This window comes from Sus scrofa, chromosome 15 (genome assembly GCF_054392235.1).
Source record: "Sus scrofa isolate SSC_HxYL_T2T_F1_AM1 chromosome 15, Sscrofa_HxYL_maternal_Yorkshire_Landrace_v2.0, whole genome shotgun sequence".
Classification (NCBI taxonomy): Eukaryota; Metazoa; Chordata; class Mammalia; order Artiodactyla; family Suidae; genus Sus; species Sus scrofa.
In genome coordinates this window covers 79,616,208-79,637,681 of record NC_139397.1, presented here as the reverse complement: position 1 = coordinate 79,637,681, position 21,474 = coordinate 79,616,208, and the positions used below count along the sequence as shown (strand labels likewise).

General features: G+C 38.6%; 1 protein-coding gene, 1 long non-coding RNA gene and 1 pseudogene across 7 annotated transcripts in view; 1 reads left to right on the top strand and 2 right to left on the bottom strand.

Moving 5' to 3' along the window:
• Positions 1-7,987, bottom strand: part of LOC146395936 (uncharacterized) — a 1,175,949-nt gene extending 1,167,962 nt beyond the window's left edge. The window contains exon 1 of the long non-coding RNA XR_014830496.1: positions 7,828-7,987. This is a non-coding gene — a long non-coding RNA (uncharacterized LOC146395936). The remainder of the gene's footprint in view (positions 1-7,827) is intronic.
• CCDC148 (coiled-coil domain containing 148) overlaps positions 1-21,474 on the top strand; it is a 370,013-nt gene that overhangs the window by 43,490 nt on the left and 305,049 nt on the right. The window lies entirely within an intron of this gene.
• LOC146395937 (large ribosomal subunit protein eL39-like) lies at positions 5,775-7,455 on the bottom strand (annotated as a pseudogene).

The window sequence follows — 21,474 nt, the reverse complement described above, 5'->3', positions numbered from 1 at the left end:
GAATGAAAAAATTCTCAGTTGTCAGGGTATGGTAAGAACAAGGCTGGCAGGTTTTACTGCTCTTGTGAAGTAAAGTCTGGAGTTAACCTCAAGGGGAGGGGCTGTGCTGAGGGACTAGGAGGCATAAAATGGAGCAGCCTAGGGGGCGACCCTCAAAGTCCTCTTTGGTCTTTCTCTCCTTGTCCCCACTCCGGGAGCCTCAAGAGTGTGGGGTTCTCTCAGATTTCTTTCTTTCTTTCTTTCTTTTTTTTTCTTTTTTTAAATGAGAATCCATTAGGGTTTTTTTGTTTTGTTTTGTTTTGTTTTTTTGTCTTTTTGCTATTTCTTGGTCCACTCCCGCGGCATATGGAGGTTCCCAGGCTAGGGGTCCAATCGGAGCTGTAGCCACCAGGCTACGCCAAAGCCACAGCAACACGGGATCCGAGCCGCGTCTGCAACCTACACCACAGCTCACAGCAATGCCGGATCCTTAACCCACTGAGCAAGGGCAGGGACCGAACCCGCAACCTCATGGTTCCTAGTCGGATTCATTAACCACTGCGCCACGATGGGAACTCCTCAGATTTCTTTTTGTCCTGCTGCAAGAACAAGTGAGAAGAATTGGAAGAATTTACAGAGATTCCATGCTAAGAGTTCCCTGACATCTGCTAAGCCTTAGTACAAATTGTTCTTTGCTAGACAACTTTGCCCCAAACATCCCTTAAATGTTTAATATGCCAACCCTTAGAATTTCCTCATGCTTTGCCACAACATGAATCCCCTTTCTCCCAACTTGCTGGCAATCCCAGAATACTTCTACTTTCTTCCCCTTTTCTTTCATTTTGGCAACCAGTTATGAAAATTTTTTATTCTTTCGTTGTGGTTCCGATGCATCCTGGGATCCTTAACTCAATTCCCTAATTTTTTTGTCGATGGTAATCATTGCTTTGCCTTAACCATAGTATATTGTCTTTCTGCAAAAGTTTGGATTCTCCAGGAATAATAGACTAGTATTTTTTTTCTAGCTTTACTGAGGCACAGTTTATAAAATAGTAAGATATTTAAGATGTCAGCATGATGATTTGATGTGAAGAGCAGTGTTTGAATATATGTGTAATGTAGAATAACTCAGCTTTACTTTCTGCAAATAAACTTGAAATTAGTGGACAGTGATTGTAAGTGAGATAAAGTTCAATGATATGGGCTCAGCTATTTGAACCTATACTTCTGCTGGTCAGTCTCCAGAGTTTCCTAAAGGTATTGAAGAGTAAGAAGGCTACTAACAGGAATATCTGAGGCTAGGAATTCAGAAAGATTTTTGGCCATTAAAGGCAAAATAGTCATTGTAAGCTTCAGAATCAAATTTGTGATATAATTATGCCATTCATCTAACTCACAGAAATCTGGTACTAGGAGAGTTTTTTGTGGGTAACTTCTCTATTCTTTGTGATAGTCTTAGCATTAAGAATTAAGAACCATTTTTTTTTTTTTTTAGTTCCCAATAAAGCTGCTCTATAGCAGTGTCTTTTAATATGACATGTTCCTCAATGATTTTTCTTTAAAACTCTATCTACCTCTGTGATCTTCCTTCTCATCAGCTCATCTATTTAATTTTGGTTGCCCTTTTCTAAATCAAAGCCATCAGTGTTCTTGGCACCAGCAGATTTCTGTCAATCCACTTTTTATCTATTATTTCTCTGTATCTAAGGCTATCTGCTTGGCTGCCTAACCTGTAACACCCCCGAATTGCTTGTTTGTGCTCCTCCAAACACATCTGCCCTTGTGCCTCACTGACTTAAACAGCAGTGTCTCCTAAGGCCTTCTCTCTCTCTCTCTACATAATGAAACCAGCTACTCTAAGACTCACCTCGCACATCACCTGCCTTGCTTCCCTCCACTTCTAGTGAAATGAGGCTGTCTGCCCTTTGTGCTCCAACACCTCGCATGGCAGGATCACTGTCTCACTCTGCAGGCCAGTGTGCTTCCAAATGGAGCACAAGTCAGTCCTGTGTAGGAAGGCATGGGAAAGCAGTATGAGATGTAATTTCAAATCCAAGGAACTAAAGCTTTTCTAATCTTCAGTGCATGGAACTATCCTGGTACCTTCACTCAGTCCCCCATTATTGTGAACACTTATTCATTTGCTCCATATTCAGCAAGTTATGTAATCTTATAATTTTTTTTCTGGAGTAAGAGGATTTAGAGATTATGTTAACTTTTTTCCTAGCCAAAAACTAACCTGCCTAAAATGGACAAGGGCCTTAAATATATTTCTACAAAAGTCCCTGGATTCTAGATGATACTTGTAATGTGGGCACCACAAATGACAAGAAAAATCCAGAGCTGACTCCTTTGTACCTCTGTGAGAACTTCTATGTGGTAACATGCAGTGGCTCTGACATCAGACCTATTGTAGATAAAAACAGTCACAATAGCAACGAATGCATTTTACAGGAGATTTAAAGTGACATTCATGTAAAATGTAGATTTACATCCACTATTGCTACCTAGGAACATTATCCTAAAGGTTTTATTTCACCCTAAGATGTTAGATGAAAGTCATAGAAATCTATAATAATTATAATAAGTTACAATAGTAAATATCCATGATTAACAAAACATATTAAAATATTTATCAGAAGTCCGTAGTACAAAAGTTTATAGTCCACTGCCTTGAGCTTAGACACAGTATGCTTAGCGCTGTTGGAGGATAGAGACTGTCATCTTCTACTTTGTAACCCAGCCCCAAGCACAGTGACTGGCATATGCTCTGTAAATACTGAGTGAATGGTTCAGTCAATGAAAGAAGCAGTATAGGAAGGTGAATGCTCTGCAGAGAAACCATCTCATTTTTTTTTTTCTAATTTAAGCTGGTATCCAGTGCAACCTCAGAGTAGAAGGGAAGAACCAAGATGAAAGAATCATCCTGACTCAGATGCAGGAAGTGGGTTTGTGTCTGAGTACGTGTGGTGAAATGATGATCCTGCACTGTGAATGTGTCTGGTGAGGTCATCACTTCTTGTCTAATGGAGAAAGAGACTGCCAGTAAAAGGGACAGATTGGGGATCATTCTCCTTATGATTTCTCCCTAAAATAGCACCCCACTGCCCCTATCCTCATCTAGGTCTTGTCCTCTCACACACTTGTGCCTCTGTTACTGTGGAAATTTTTGTGGAACCCTGAAATGCTCACCTGAATTCCTGACCTCTAGTGTGGTCACAGCCCTTAAGGTATTTTCTGGTAAATGATTACAGCTTTTCTTACGTAACCCTGCAAGCCCAGGCCTTGTCCTTCAGTGTAGTAGCAAAAATCTTTCAAATTCATATCATGATACTGCAGCAACAAATCCCACTCTAGGACTCTGTTGTCTTACCATTTGAGGACTGGCTATCCTTGGAAGTTCTGGATTCCTAATAGAGGGACTTTTAATCATTTCTATTCATAAATAATAAGTGCTAAGGAAAGCCATATGGGCTAGCAATTAATTTGTGTTTTCAGAAGTAAAGAAAGATCATCATTTCCCCAGTATTTTAAAGGAGTAAAACAATGTCAATAACTAGTAGTATAAAATAAAGCCTCATTGCTTTGGTAGCAAATATTCAATTCATCTATGTCATCTTGATTAAATGTTCTCTAAGATTTTATAGTATATATCAGCTGACCTAGTATGTCTTAGGACTAGTGATCTAGGTATTGAACAAATGATATTGATTGTTTAATTAACTCTTCATGATAAATATGGAATATTCACTTTAAGCAGTAATATTTTTCATTGTGTTATTGTGAAAGCGTAGCAATTATAATAACAAGGAGAGGTGGCTTTCTATAATTTACTGTCCTTCTGTAATTTACCACCAGGCCGTTGGACAGTGAATGCCATGAAGGCAGGTAACACATCTCTTTCATCCACTGTCATTGTCCCAATGTCTAGTACATATGCCTAGCCCCAAAGAGGAATCCAATAAATACATATTGAATGAATGAGTGAAGTATGTGTAAGTTCATCTCTGACCCCAGATACACATTATACTCTGTCTGCTCATAAAGACCATCTCATATAAGAGATATTACTTAGGGCACTGGCTTTCAATTTCCGATCTGGGGAACCATGGTGCTTTGCGGGATGCTGAGGGGTTCTGCAAATAGTAAATCACTTTCTGCTAAACCTTTACATTGCCTGAGTGTATTTATTTGTCAGGATTCTTAGCTATAATGAAATCTAAGTTATGTCAAATTAAAAATTATGCAGTCAGGAACACCAACCAAGTTGGAACAAATGCAGCTGAGGAAAGGGCAGGACTCAGCCTGGGCCTCAGAAAAATGTACTGCCTCCATTGCTTAGCATGTTAGCTTCACACACACTCACTGCAGACCAGTTTCTTTTAGTGGGAAATGGGGTTTATGATGGCTGTTCAGCTTTGTATCTTAGAACTTTAGTCACTGGGTAAAGACTGACTTCAAGCTTTCTTTGACTTTAAAATATTGGAAGAGGAATTTTGTTTATAGAAGCGTTTGGCAATTGAAAAGAGTTTGAACATTTTTTGCTCTAAGCAATCCCACTCCTCTTTTCTTACACTCCTGGCTTTAACCTCACCTGCATTTCTTCAGTGTCGTTTCCTTCATTTTGGAAGGAATGGTCTCCCTTCCCAGACTTTCCCGGTTTTCAACACTCCTCCAGGAATACCTGGCCTTTGGATTTCCTGTTCTTTGTGCCTTTTCAGTCTTTCTATCCTCTTGTCTTGAGTGAAGACTCCCTGCCCAAGGAGTCCCCTTCCAACCTTCTGTCTGGAAGGAAATGGGGCATAGAATGTGTAAGTTTCAGTCTGACTTAAACTATAGCCATATTAAATCTTCCTGGTTCTTCTAAAAGGATTTCATTTAAGGACAAAAGGCAGTTATTTTATATCTCCTGTAGTCCCAAGCAGTGTGTAAATAGGGTAGAAGATCTTAAAATAACTTAAAATAAAGTGGGACACCTTAATCATCAGGCAACTAGAATTTTTTCTGAAACAAATGCTGAGAAATGACCTTGATGAGTAAAATGGCGCATACATATGAAGCATGAGAAAGATCAATATGGTCTTTCTTTTTCTGGAGAGTCAATTAAGGCTCCTTTTCCACCAGCCACAGTAGAACCTTCACCTGAGTCAGGTCTGTCAATGACATTACTTCGCTATGACCAAAGGAGGTGCCCATTCATTTTTAGAGCAAGGTATTTCATTTTCCCTATTCTACTTAATGCTTTTGTGCTGGATGTAAAAAAATGTGAGAAACTTGTTTTGGAAATACATTTTTGAAAAAAAATAATTGCTAATTAAGTCAGAGAGCAGGATGAATCTAAATAGGTAAGATAGTGACCCTACAGAGCATTCTTCACTTAGCTCTGTAGTGAAATTATTTTAAAATGAAGAAAAGTGAAGTTTTACTTAATTAGTGAAGATATAGATAAGAGCTTTTTAAAGAATAGTGATCTAGCCCTTACAAGAGTGTAGATTGAAAACTGGAATTGATCTAGGATCCACTCAGTTAACATTATTATAATCTTATGAGCTGCAGTTCATTAGCATGAATGCTGTTGGGCATAAACTTTCTTTTTCTTTTTTCCCCAACAAAAGGTCTCATATAATTGTCACTGAGCCAAATCACTAGTGCAAACACTGACACAAAGAGAAAAATAATTTTCCCAATAAAATACATCCAACTGTTCAGATAGTGATATTTTCAGAGTGATATGGTAAGATGAAAGTGACCTGAACATAGCATAAATATGTGCACCATCTCATGTACAGGGCTCCTTATAGATACAGCTTGGTTCTTCTCCAATATCTTCTCTTGGAATTGTACCTGGTTTTATTACCAGTTTTCATTTGAGCCTGATGGGGAATGGGATGATTCTGCTTTGGCTTCTTGGCCAGGAATCACTTGATCCTGAAAGTCTTATGAGAAGAACAAACTCAACTGCACATAGCACTGCAGAAAAGAGAAGACTCTTCTTTTTCTTTTTGGTTCTAGTTAAAATAATTCATATTTAAAGTAATTGAAACAAACCCTGCCTATTTAAATTAAAATCAAATTCATTAACAGACTATTTTGTCTTTGTTTAATCTTATCTCAAATTGTAGAGAGAATAAACTATATTCTTACGTAAAAGGAATGATTCTCACCCTGGAGACCACCAACATGTGCTAGGAGATTTGTAAGTTCTTGATGAGAATTTAAATATTTTATGTTTTTATATCAAACAAAATCTTTAAGAAAGAATATAAACATATAGTCTTAGGTGCACAATATTTTGGTGTCTATTTTTGTTTTCATAGATTTATGATGACATTAGTGCCAAGTGATCACTTAAGTGACAGAGCCTACGTTTTAATATATTGTTTCTCAGATCAGGTTCTAAGAATAACAGTCTATGGACACAATTTAAGGCATCTGTGAGTGCCTTGTAGTAACATTAATAGCTAATATTTTTGATATTTAAGATGTCAGATGCTCTTCTAATAAATTTTTGTACATTATCTGCTATAATCCTATGACTCTAAGAAGTACCACTATTATCTTCATTTTACAGATGGGAAAACTGAGGCAGAAAGACATTAAGGAACTTACCAAAGATCTCTGAGATGAGTTTTTTCCTTTTCTTTTTAGGGACAGACCCTTGGCATATGGAGATTCCCAGGCTAGGGGTCGAATCGGAGCTATAGCCGCCAGCCTATGCCACAACCGCAGCAATTCAGGATCTGAGCTTCATCTGCAAACTACACCGCAGCTCATGGCAATGCTGGATCCTTAACCCACTGTGCAAGGCCAGGGATCAAATCTGAAACCTCATGGTTACTAGTCAGATTCGTTTCCACTGCACCACAACAAGAACTCCTCTGAGATGGATTTTGAACCTAATATCCCAGCTCCAAAACTCACACTCTTTTTTTTTTTTCAAATTATTATAGTTGATTTACAATGTTCTGTCAGTTTCTTCTATACAGCAAAGTAACCAAGCCATACATATATATACATTCTTTTTCTCATGTTATCTTCTATCATGCTCTAACATAAATGATTAGATATAGTTTCCCTATACAGCAGCACCTCATTGCTTATCCATTCTAAATGAAATAGTTTGCAACTACTAACCCCAAATTCCCAGTCCATCCCACTTCCTCCTCCCTCCCTTTTGGCAACCACAAGTCTCTTCTCTATGTCTGTGAGTCTGTCTGTGTTTTGCAGATAGGTTCATTTTTGCCATATTTTTGATTCCACATAGAAGTGATTTCATATGGTATTTGTCTTTCTCTTTCTGACTTCACTTAGTACAAGAATCTATAGTTGCATCCAAGTTGCTGCAAATGGCATCATTTTGTTCTTTTTATGGCTGAGTCATATTCCATTGTGATTATGTACCACATCTTCTTAATCCATTCATCTTTTGATGGATATTTAGGTTATTTCCACAGAACTTGCACACTTTAATGGCATGATATTTTCCCTCCCTGGTAGGTGTAATGGGTATTATTCCCTTCCTTTAACACTGGTTACTTATAATTATTAAAAAGTAATTACTTTCATTAATTTAATGGACGTAGATTTCAATCTCTTAGAATAGAAAACCTTTAAGAAATGTTGACTGGTCCCTATTTTAAGAGTATGACTACTTACAGAAGAAATTAAGTACTGACTACTTACAGAAATTAAGCTGTCAATGGAAAACTGTTAAATCATAATAGCAGCAAAGTAGAAAATTCTGTTGGGGGAATTCCCATTGTGACTCAGCAGAAACAAATCCAACTAGTATCCATCAGGATATGGATTTGATCCCTGGCCTTGATCAGTGGTTCAGGGATCTGGCACTGCGTGAGTTGTGGTGTAGTTTGCAGATGCAGCTCGGATCCCGCATTGCTGTGACTGTGGTATAAGCTGGTGGCTGTAGCTCTGATTCAACCCCTAGCCTGGGAGTTTCCATATGCTGTGGATATGGCCCTGAAAAAAAAAAAAAAAAAAAAAAAAAAAAGACAAAAAAATTCTGCTGAGATACATTGTCTATTTAGGAAGTAGACAATGTATTCCTACTCAGTTTTCTCTTCTTCCTCCTTCTCTCCTGAACAGTCAGTCCTAAAGCCAATAGATGAGGCAGAACAAGGCTTCTCTCCACTGAAAGGGAGAAGGAAACATGGAGGCCCAGAGTATGGTACTGGATCCCAAGAAAGAAATGAGGGGATTCATTTTGAAAGGCTGATTTGCGTTTGTATCAGAGACCAACCAGGATAAGAACTATATCCATGTGGAAGGGCAGCCTCATGTGAGTATCAGAACTCAAGTGAAGTGGAGGGGGTACCGCCTATGACTGAGGGTGACCCTGTACAGTGTGCCAGAGCCCAAGCAGGGTGAGGAGAGTGTAAATATATGTGGAGGGACATGAGGTTTAGAAGTCCAGCTGGAGGAGGAGTCGTGGGACAGGGCAGCATGGGGAATCAGAATGAGGAAGGAGTCTGTTTGGAAGAGTATTGTCTGACATGGAATGTTGGAACTTGTGGTGGTAGGGACACTTTCCATGGGTTGTTGAAACCCAAGCAGGCTGAAGAAGGCATATGGAGGAGGAGTGGCATTAGAGACAGGGGATTGGTTATATACCAACCAAATAAGAGAAAGGGTGAGGACTGGGTTCCTTACTGTTTGAAGAAGGAGTTACAATTACAGAAAGGGAAAAAGATGAGAATAAACTTTAAAACTGTATTGCAGTTGGACATAATGTGCACAGTGCTCTATTTTTAAAAGAGAAATAGTACTAGAAATAAATATGTGTGTGTGTGTGTTTCTAGCTTTGCCCATAGAGAGAGAGCATCAAAAAGAAGTGACATCTCAATAGCCATGAGCACATCTAGTGTCCAGATCTTGACTTCTAAGTACCATCCTCCAAGGAACCAGAGTTTCTTGGAAAAAAAATAGCTGATTCCAAGGACTGCAACAAGCAAAGCACAAAGTGAGACTGGCGAAAATATATTATTCCAGAAGACAAGGAATTGTTCAAAAATGATTTCAAAAGGACATAGAACTCCTCCATCGTGTTTATTTTAATATCCTTTTTGTTCCCTACAAGGACACTTTTTTTGTAGCTCTGATATAACAATAGTTTTGAGTTGATTACCAGAGATAAGTTGGCTAAACTAGAATGGGAGTGGGCCATTTGTTAGAGCTTGAGATGGATGCTCATTAAAGGTGATGAAGGATGGAGTTCCTGCCATGAGCTGCGGTGTAGGTTGCAGACGTGGCTCAGATCCCGAGTTGCTGTGGCTCTGGTGTAGGCCGGCGGCTACAGCTCTGATTAGACCCGTAGCCTAGGAACCTCTATATGCCGTAGGAGCGGCCCTAGAAAAGGCAAAAAGAGCAATAAATAAATAAATAAATAAATAAAAATAAACTATGATCTCATTTTAAAAAAAAAAAGATAATGAAGGTGAATGCAGATTGAAGAGTCCTGAGAACATGCAGGAAAATGGAATATGTAAGAAGGAATCTGGGACGGATAGGAAGAAAGTCCTTGAAGAAGAAATGAACAACTGGTGACTTCTGGGGCCTAGGCCTTGACTTTTATCAAGAATTGTCAGAGAGGAAGTTCCCCTGTGGTGCAGGAGGTTAAGGATATGTCCTTGCCTTAGCTGTGGCACAAGTTTAATCCCTGGCCTGGAAACTTGCACATGTTGCAACTACAGCTGGGAAGGAGAGAGAGAGAGAGAGAGAGAGAGAGAGAGAGAGAGAGAGAGAGAGAGAGAGAGAGAGAGAGAGAATTGTGTCAGAGAATAGCCATAGATAGAAGAAACTACCCAGGGTTTTTGGATGTATGGAAAGATGCTAGTTCCCAGTTCCCAAGATTGTGGAATTTGGAGTGTCTCTCATCATGGTTGAGAGCGCAATGGGGAAAAATGTTCAATCTGAGCTCATTGTATTGTCTGGATCTCCCCCAGTTAAAAGCATATCTGTTAATTTAAAAGTTAAAGTCTGTGGGCCTGGAACTGAAAAGAAGCTTAGGAGAAGAAAATTAATCTGCTCTGTAATCACATAGCTTGTAGCTAATTTGCCTTCACATTTAGGGAAGCAGTCATGTGTACTGCGGCAGGTCTTAAGTTAGGTTAATTATTAAGATTTCTTAGGGCACTAAAATATATATATTTGGTCTCCAAAATCACCAGGAATCTTCGGTGTGGTGGAAAGGGTAAAGCCAGTTGCTTCAAAACCTATTTTTATCACTTCCTAAATGTGTATCTGTAAACAAGTTAACTCCTCTGAACCTGCTTTCTCACCTGTAAAATGGTAGTAATAGTAGCTACTTTATAGTGTTAAGTGCACTATAGCCTCTCTCTCAATAATCATTAACTTCTGTCAACAATTAATACATATTGTTTACCTTGGGATGCAACTCATTATAGTGAAAACCAAACAAAAATCATAGTCCAGAATCTTAGATGGGAGTCTAATTTAACCAGTTCAGTATAAAGAGGAGCTACTATGTATTAGGAATGAAAGGCCAGGCTCCACCTTTTGCAATTTAAGGAAGGCCTCAGGTAAGACAGCAGCACAGAACACCAGGGGAGATGATGCAATGCCTTCCTTTTCAGGATGGCCTTGTTTTGACAAATGGCACGGCTAGACAGATGGTGGTAGGGAATGTTTTCTCCCTTTTCATGTGACCCTCTCTTGCCAAAAGGCCATCTCCCACTCTAGGAAGGATACTAGGCTTCATTAAAGTGTGCTAGAAACCTTGTTTGACTGACAGTAATGTAAGGGGGCTAAGATCTATCTTGCCCTGCCATAGAAACTTAACTGTAACACAACTCAAGAGAAAGAAAAGCAGGAATCCATTTGGTGTTTGTACTAAAACTGGATAGGGCGACAAAGGCTGTTTTGTCACCTGTAATTCTTTCACTTGTAACATGAATCATTTTTTTTTTTTTTTTGGTCTTTTCTAGGGCCGCATCCATGGCACTTGGAGGTTCCCAGGCTAGGGGTCCAATCAGAGCTGCAGCCGCCGCCCTACGCCAGAGCCACAGCAATGCCAGATCTGAGCCATGTCTGCGACCTACACCACAGCTCATGGCAACACCAGATCCTTAACCCACTGAGTGAGGCCAGGGATCCAACCTGCAACCTCATGGTTCCTAGTCGGGTTCGTTAACCACTGAGCCATGATGGGAACACCAGTATTTTTTATACTGTATATTTTTATTTCTTTTGTATTGTTTTTGTTCATAAGGCTTCATGGTATTCCATTGCATAGCTATGCCATATTATATAATGAAACCCCTAAAAGGAGATTTTGGTTTCTTTGTAAGTATTTATTATTACAAACATACTATAATTAATGTCTTTTTTCACCATATCTTCATATACACCTCTAATTATGTCCTTAGGAGGAATTCCTAGAAATGGTAATACTAGGCTTTCAATACACATTTCCAAATTGATCTCCAGAAGCTTTTAGAAAATTTTATTTCTTGGATGGTATATTGAAGTGTCATTTCACTACACTCTCATCACCACTGTATTATTGTTATTTCTTAAATTTCTGTGAATTTGTCAGATAATAATAATAATAAAAGCTGATCATATATAGTGTTTATAATGTGTCAGGTACTGTTCTAGCACTTGGCATATGTGTAGGCAGAATTCTAAGTTGGCCCGTGAGACTCCCTGCCTCCTAGCATAAGCACCTGTGTAACCTCCTGGGAGTGTGAACATCAGGAGATATTACTCCTTTGGTTATGTATAGGTGGGATTTTGCAGAAGTAATTAAGGTACCAGATCAGTTGACCTTGTGATAGGGAGATTATCTATAGTGTGCCTGACCTTACCACATGAGCCCTTTAAATCTGAGTCGAGAGGTCAGTGAGAGAGGACATCAAAGAGATTCAGAACATGAGAGGGATTTAACATGAGAGTGATTATCTCTGGTGGTCTTGAAAATGGAGTGTCCCATGGCAAGGAATGCAAGCAACGTTTAGTCTCGGAGAGTGGCCCCTGGCTGACAACAAGTAAAGGAACAGGGACCTGTCCTATAGTTGCAAGAATATGAATTCAGCCAACAGTAAGAATGACCTTGCAATTGGATTTTCCCCAAAGCCTCTTTAGAAAAATTCAGCTTGGTAGATGTGTTCATTTCAGCCTTGTCATACCCTGAGAAAAGAAGCATGCAGATTTCTGACCTAAACTGAACTGTGAGCTAATAAATGAGGGTTTTTTTTGGGGGGGGGGGCTTTTCTGGGGCCACACCCGTAGCGTATGAAGGCTCCCAGGCTGGGGGGCTAATTGGAACTGTAGCCTGAGGCCTAGGCCGCAGCAACAGCAATGTGGGATCTGAGCCGAGTCTGTGACCTACAACACTGCTCACGGCAATGCTGGATCCATAAACCAATGAGCAAGGCCAGGGATCGAACCCGAAACCTCATAGTTCCTAGTTGGATTTGTTAACCACTCAGCCACGATGGGAACTCCAGTTTTTTTTGTTTTTTTTTTTTTCTTCAAAGTAGGATACAATAGTCAGCTTGAAGAAGTTTCCACTGGCCAAAATGGAGATAATTTGAATACCAAAATGAGTAAATATTGTAACAGATTGTAATCCATTGAATAAAATGAATCTATACAAATGGTATAGGCAAATAAATAGATATATAAACTAAATGTTTAATGAAGAATGGAGTATTACTAATATTATCATTTATTTTTTATTGAAGTATAATTGGTTTACAATGATATGGTAATGTCTGCTGCACAGCAGAGTGATTCAGTTATATAAATTCAAATATATATGTATATACACATACATTCATATACATACACACATACATATATATATACATATGTACGTATGTATACACAGACATTCTTTTTTATATTCTTTTCCGTTATGGTTTATCATAGGATATTGAATACAGTTCTCTCTGCTATACAGTAGAACTTTGTTGTTTATGCATTCTATATATAATAGTTTGCATCTGCTAATCCCAAACTCCCAATCCATCTCTTCCCACCATCTTTCCCCTTGACAACCACAAATCTGTTCTATATATCTGTAAGTCTGTTTCTGTTTCATAGATAAGCTCATTTGTATCATATTTTATATTGAGGAATGGAGTATTTACAGTGTTTCAAAGTAACTCTCCACAAAATACTTCTTAATTGAAAGTGGGAAAAAAAATAATTCTATGGGGGAGAAACTTAGCAGAAGCTACCTTAATTAAGTGTTCAAAATGAACCTCATCAGTAATGGACACATGAAAATCAGATGATAGGATGCAATGAGAAAAGCATAAATCACTTCTGTGGAATTCCTGAGTCTCATCATGAAGAAAATCAGACAAACCCAAATTGAGGGGTGTTTGACAAAATAACTGGTCTGTAATCTTCAAAATTGTCAAGATCATGAAAACCAAGGAAAGACTCAGAGGTACCACAGTTTATTTCTTCAATCACTAATAGACATTTAGGTAGCTTCTAATTTGGGGCTACTAGGAATAGTGCTGCTATGAACATTCTTATGCACATCTTCCAGTGGATAAATATGTACGTGCACATTTCTGTTGTGTATTTGTATGAGTAGATTGGCTGGGTCGTATAACTGAACTGCCAATGAGTTTTCTAAAGCACCTGTACCAATTTACACTCCTACCCAGCATTATGAATGTTCTTGTTATTCCATCTTCTCACCAACATTTGGAATTTTCTGCCTTTTTCACTTCAGCCATCCTAGTATAATTATAGAAGTACTGCAACTTGTTTTGTTTTGTTTTTGTCTTTTGTATTTTTTAGGGCCACACCCACGGCATATGGAGGTTCTCTGGCTAGGGGTTTAATCGGAGCTACAGTTACCACAGCAACTCCAGATCCGAGCTGTGTCTGCAGCCTACACCACAGCTCACGGCAACCCCGGATCCTTAACCCACTGAATGAGGCTAGGGATCAAATCCATAACCTCATGGTTCCTAGTCGGATTCGTTTCCGCCACGCCACAATGGGAACTCCGAAATTTGGTTTTAAATTGAATTTTCTTAATAAATAAAGTTGAGCCCTTTTAAAATGTTTCTTGGCCTTTTGGTTATCCTTTTTCTTTTTTTTCTTTTTTTTTTTCAGGTTTCTTGCCCCATTTTCTATGGCATTGTCTGTCTTTTCCTTATTAATTTCTACATGTTTTTAAAAATATATATTTTAGGTTACAAATCTTTGTTGAATATACGTATTTCACATATATTTTCCTACTTTTTGAGTTTCCCTTTAACTCCCTGAGTGGTATATTGTGATGAACAGAAGCTCTTAATTTTGTATTTCCCAACTTAATACATTTTCCATTTACGATTAGAATTTTTTGGTGAACTATTTAAGAAATCTTTGCCAACTCCACGATTATGAATATGTTCTCCTATGTGTTCTAAAAGATTCATTTTTTAATCTTTCATATGTAGATCTTTAATACATCTGGAATTGATTTTTGTGAATGTTGGGAAGTAGGAACATGATTGGAAGTATCATTTTTTCCATATAGATATCCAGTTGACCCAGGACCATGTATTGAAGACTGTTTTTTGCACACTGCATAGCAGTGTGATTCACCCCTTCCATATATCAGGGGACCATATATGTATGGATCTGTTTCTTGACTCTCTGTACTGTTCATTGCCCTTTTTAACCACCCCTGCTCCAATAGCACACTGTCTTCCTGACTACAGCTTCATAATGCATCTTACTGTAATGGTGCTGTAAATCTTCCAGCTTTGCCCAGCTTTGTTCTCTTCTTCAAGATTCCCTTGGCTATTTTTTTTTTCATTTCTATACATGTTATTAAAGCAGCTTGCCAATTTTCATACACACACAAGAAAATCTAGGATTCCAACTGGGACTGTATAAATCAATTTGGAGGAGCTGACATCTTTAAAATGTGATGTCTTTTCCACTGTTTAAATAATTTGCTGAGCATCCAATAGTATGTACATGGTGGAGTTGGAATTTAGTCTTCTGTAGCCTTGCTCCAAAGCCCAGCACTACTTTGGAACTAAGGTATATCTTAATTTTGAATATGTGCAGTTTTTATTTCAGTTTTATATATATATATATATTTGGCTGTACCTGTATGTGGATGTTCCCTGGCTGCTGCAGTGACAATGCCAGATCCTTAACACGCTGGAATGCAAGGGTACTCCATGATTTCAACTATATTTTAAACAAGCTTATTTTTTTGGTTTTATATAATGTTTTCTTTGGGACTGGCTTTTTAAAACCTCTCATTGCCTCCTCCCTCTTCTTTAGCCTGAGTCAGTTGCCTCCTGTCCCTGGACATCCCTCCCAGACCTACCTAGGGTCCACCTTTGATGGTTCAAAATTACTAGCCCTACCTCCTCTGCAGTAAAACTCGTAACTGCTTCCATGTAGCTGACCTAAACTGTGTTTGCTTTTCTAGGGAGGGAGAATGGGTGTTTTTTGTTTTGTTTTGTTTTGTTTGACCCAAATTTGAGAGAACTAGAAAGAGGAAATAGGAAGTAATCTATTTTCTTTCTCTCTCCTTTTTTAATTACCTCAGATTTTCTTTTTCCTCACTCTTTCTCTCCCTCTAAACCTTAACTCCTTTAATCTCTCTCATTGTTTCTTTGCATTTTAGCCTGGAGATCTTTAACTGGCAATAACACAAAAATGAATTGTTGTTTCTTACCTGTTATTATTTCATTCATTCAGAATGTACTAGTTCTGCCACATTCCAGGCACTGTCATTTTACAGTTTTATAGTTTCTGTTGTTAAAGAGGAGTAGATTGTTATTTTTTTTCTTTAAAAGCTAAAAAAAAAAGCCAATGTTTGAGTAGCATTTAAAAGGAAAATTCCTCACATAATTGATCCTTTGTGCAAAAATGATTTATTCTGGAGTATTGAAAGCCCACAGATACATTCCTCTGTTTTACTCTTTGATGGTGGAATTAAGTTTCCAAGGATTTTTATCTTTCCCCTTCCAGAACCACCTACACATCTTTTTTACCTGTAGTCTCATTCAGTTATGTTGAAACTACAAATAAAACTCTCCTGGAGTCTTAAAATAAGAATTTTGCTAGCTGTGGTTTTCTCATGCTACCTTTGAAGAGTAACAACAGCAGTAATTTTTAGTATTTTGTCCTGTGTCTGTATTGATGGGTACTTTTCTAGAAAAGTTTTTATATTGCTGTATATGGAGAGGCATCAAAGTCACTAGTGTGCATCATATCATCCCAGCCAGAATCAGCTGGGAATTTTGTTTGACTGAAAGTTATAGAACCGGATGGCAGAGCCTGGGGACTTATTTCTCTCATAACAAGAAGTCCAGGAGTTCCTGTCTTGGCTCAGTGGAAACGAATCTGACTAGCATCCATGAGGATGCAGGTTCAATCCCTGGCCTCACTCAGTGGATTAAGGATCCAGCGTTGCTGTGAGCTGGGGTGTGGGTCACAGACATGGCTTGGATCCTGCATTGCTGTGGCTGTGAAATAGGCTGGCAGCTGTAGCTCTGATTTGACTCCTAGCCTGGGAGACTCCATATACAGCAGGTTCGGCCCTAAAAAAAAAAAAAAAAAGTCTAGAGAGAAGTAGTCCAGAGCCAATCCAGCAGATACTTGATATCATCAGGGTCCCAGGCTCCCTCTGGCTTTATTCTCTGTAATAGTTAATGTGCATCTTTCCTTCTCACAGTCACTATGTAGTCACAGATGGCCTCCCCATACCTAGTTGTATAGCCACATTCCAGGCAGAAATAGACGAGGTAGGACAGGGGAGAAGGGGCAGTGCCCATATGAAAAGGCAAATCCTGTCCCCAAATTCCCAGTGGACCTCAGCTTATATCTCATTGGCTGGAGCTGTGTCATGTGGTCACTTGGAGCCCCAGTAGTATCAAGGAGGGCAGTGTTTTAACCGTGAACAAAATTGGGTTCTGTTAGGAAGGAAAACAGGGAGACTGGATACTGGCAACCAGCTGTGTCTGCTACAGTTTTAAACATCAGATGTAACATTTCCTCAGCAGTAATAGTAAAAAAGCACATCAAAATTCCATTTAATCATTGCACTCTGTAACCTTGCTTGTGGTCTTGATGTTGGCACTTTATTTTAATGAACGAGCTTATAGTCAGAAAGAAGAGCAATGCATTTGTGACCATTAATCAAGAGAAAATGTCCTGTGTTTCATCTTGTTAAAGAAGATATCAGAAGAATTTTCTTGTACGAGACACACGGATTCGTATAAAAGTCATTTAAATATATTCACAATTAAAGATTAACTGGATATCTCAGGCTGGGCTTCACAGGACTTTGCAACCCGGGAGGGTGGGGTCAAGGTGCTCTGAGTAGTCCAAGTCTACAAACTCAGAGATGACTGTGAGTGGGTCGTCAGGGTCTGGGGTCTCACTAGCAGAACCCACTAGATAGTCACTTAATTGTATTAATTCTACAATGGGTAATATGATTATTTAGGGATAAGACCTTTTGGGGTAATGTTTATTACTCTTAGACAATCATCTATCTCTTTGCTTTAAAAAAAAAAAAAGCCAAGATTTCATTACTGATAGAGCTAAAATCCCCTTTGAAATTAACCTCCAGTTGCCTCTTTAGTTTGGTCTATTTGTATAACCTGTAGACTTTTTTCCTTTGGAAAGAGATAGAGAGGGAGAGACGTATAGCATCCTTTTGTGTCTATATATGTTTATGTAATGGTATCATATGGTGTGTATCATAGTGCAACTTGCTTTTTTCACTCAATATATGTTGGAGGTAAGAAAGACCAGATAATCTGTGTCTATGATGCAACGAATATCTTTGAGGGTAATCAGGTCTTGGATGAGTAAAATGGCATAGACGTCCTTCAGTTACTAGTAAATAGAGACTTTGCCCAGGTTTCTGCACATGAGGGGTTGTGTGCTGTGACTGGCAGCTGAATACATGGTCAACGGGCACCTTCAACTGTAGTTAACATGAACCTCCAGTCAGTGCTGACACTCACTGGGATAATGTGGGAGTGTCTCTCCTTCCTTACTGCTTAACATATACCTCAATCCATTGCTAATTTTTGTTTGGAGTTTGTTCTTTATAATAATTTTCATCTCATATAGGTGAGCCTAGATTTTTAAAACTTGGAGAAGAGGAAGTGAAAACTATATGTTTGCCTCTAATACCACCAACCTTTAGGGACAGGACTGTGATCTGTAATAGAATCATTTGATGCTTTTGCAGCAAATGTATATTGAATGTCTATTGTGGCAGGCACTATTTTCAGCACTCTGGAGAAACTGAGATGATTAGCCAAAGGCCTTGCTATCATGGAGCATACATCCTAGTTGTAGAAACATGCAATAAGTAAATAAACAAACTAATAAATACAGAGTAAAATATCATACAGTGAGAAATGCTCTGAAGGAGAAGAATGAGATTGATGTGATAAACAGTGACTGAGGGTGGAGGTGTCTACTTCAGATGAGATGACCGGGACAGGTTTCTCCATAGAGCCTGAATACTTCTCTATCCCTTAGACTAGTGTATGATAGATGTTCAATGAAATTGAATAAATGAATAGCTGCATCAGTAGGGATGTACACAAAGTACAGTTGTAGCAAAAGAGAGGGAAATAATCATCATCTGGATCAGAGAAGCTCCAGTGGGATGCTGAAAATGAAACTGAAAAAATAAGAAGGCATTGGCCAGAGAAGCAAGAGTTAGGAAAGGTGTTCCAAGCATCAGCAGGGAGGTGTGAAAGAGCATACACAGTTTATCACTGCTAAATAACAAGTTAGTGACTTAGCACAAATTTATTGTCTTACAACTCTGGAGGTCAGATAGGTCTCACTGGGTAGAAATCAAGGTTTAGCAGGCCCGCATGCCTTCTGGAGGCTCTATGGGAGAATATATTTCCTTGCCTTTTCCATCTTCTAGAAATAGCCTGCATTCCTGGGTCACAGCCCGATTCCTCCCACTTCAAAGCCAGCAGGTTAGCATCTTCAAATCTCTCTGACCTCTGCTTCTGACATCGCAGCTCCTTCTCTATGACTCTCCTGCCTTCCTCTTATAAGGAAGCCTTACGTGATTACATTGAGCCTTCCCACCTGGGGAAACCAAGGTATTCTCTACAGGTAAAGGCAGCTAATTAGCTGCAATTTTTTTTTTCTTTTTGTCTTTTTCTTGAGGGTGCTGCACCCTAGAATATGTAGGTTCCCAGGCTTGGGGTCGAATCAGAGCCACAGCCATAGCAACATCAGATCCGAGCCTCATCTGCGACCTATACCATAGCTCACTGCAACGCCAGATCCTTAACCACTGAGCAAAGCCAGGGATCAAACCCACGTCCTCATGGATACTAGTTGGGTTTTTTAACCGCTGAGCCTTGGTGGGAACTCCTTAGGTGTATAACATAATTCCTTAGTTCTCCTTTGCTGTATAACATAACATATTCACAGATTTTGTGGGTTAGGATGTGAAAATCTTTGGGGAACCATTGTTCCACCTAATACTTGTGTTCCACACAAGTATCATGTGTTCAGGGATCTGCAAATGGTTTGGGAATGCTGAAGTGTAGCATGCACCTGGGGTAAGGGGTAAGGAAGGGGCTAACTAGGAAAGAACTGAATTTAAAAGGTACTTGTCAGAGTTCCCGCTATGGCACAGTGGGTTAAGAACATGACTGCATTGGCTCAGGTTGCTGCAGAGGCTTAGTTCCATCTCTGGCCTGGCACAATGGGTTAAAAGATCAGGCATTGCTGCAGCTGTGGTGTAGGTTGCAGACGTAGCTCAGATTGAATCCCAGGTCTGGGGAACTTCTATATGCCATGGATGTTGGCATTAAAAAAAAAAAATGAACATACCAGTAATGTGTTATAGAAAGATAATCAGGTTATTAAATGAAAAGGAGCTTGTGGTTCATATATCATGATTACATTTGTATAAAAATTGCAAATGCACTTATATATGCATAAAAAATCTTTGAAAGAATATAAAATAAAACATTAAAAATGACTACCAGGGCTAAATATAAGTACTAGAAATTTAAATTTTTACTTTATAGTTTTCTATACAGTTTGATATTATTTAACCATACTTTTATAATTGAAAAAATAGTTTAATATATTTATTTCCCATAGAGAATTTTTAAATGAAGTTGTAAATTTTTAATGCTAACTTTCTCAAGTTTTCTAAAATTTAAAAAATGTACTTAATATATCCTGTCTTTTAATTTAAAAAGACTAGGAAGAAAAAGGTCAATTCAGTACTAGAGTGGAAAATTACATATACAAGTTCACATTTTAAAGGATTCTTCATGTCACGAAAGTGTTTTTTTTTAAGCTGGTAAAATATGAAAACCGTGGTAGCATTTCTACAAAAATATAGTGAAATAACTACTTGTCCCTGCTTAGTATTTATTTTATTTTTTTAATTCAATGAATTTTATTATATTTATAGTTGTACAACCATCATCACAACCTAATTTACGTTTCCATCCCAAACCTCCAGCTCATCCGTCCTCTCAACCTGTCTCTTTCGGTAACCATAAGTTTTTCAAAGCCTGTGCATCAGTTTCTGTTCTGCAAATAAGTTCATTGTATAATTTTTTTAGATTCCACATGTAAGTATATAAGTAATAGCATATGATGTTTGTGTCTCACTAACTTCACTTAGCATGATAATTTCTAGGCCCATCCATGTCACTGCAAATGCCATTATTTCATTCCTTTTTATGGCTGAGTAATATTCCATTGTGTATATGCACCACATCTTCTTTACCCACTCCTCCGTTGATGGATATTTAGGTTACTTCCATGTCTTGGCTGTTGTACATAGTGCTGCAATTAACATTGGGGTACAAGTATCTTTTCGAGTCATGGTTTTTCTTTAGATAGATGCCCAGATGTGGGATTACTAGATCATATGGTAATTCAAATTTTTTTTTTTGAGGAATCTCCATGCTGTTTTCCATAGTGGTTGCACTAATTTACATTCCCACCTACAGTGTAAGAGGGTTCCCTTTTCTCCACACCCTCTCCCGCATCTATTGTTTGTAGACATTTTGATGATGATCATTCTGTCTGGTGTAAGGTACCACGTTATCGTAGTTTTGATTTGCATTTCTTTAATAATCACTGACATTGAACTTCTTTTCATGTATTTTTTGGCCATCTGTATGTCTTCTTTGGAGAATTGTCTATTTATTTTTTATTTTTTTTATTTTTATTTTTTGCTTTTTAGGGCCGCACCCATGGCATATGGAGTTTCCCAGGCTAGGGGTTGCATTGGAGCTACAGCTGCTGGCCTACACCACAGCCACAGCAAAGTGGCATCCAAGCCATGTCTGTGACCTATACCACAGCTCACCGCAACACTGGACCCTGACCTACTGAGCAAGGCTAGGGATCAAACCGGCATCCTCTTGGATACTAGTTGGATTCATTTGTGCTGAGCCTTGATGGCAACTCTGAGAATTATCTGTTTAGATCTTATGGCCATTTTTTGATGGAGTTGTT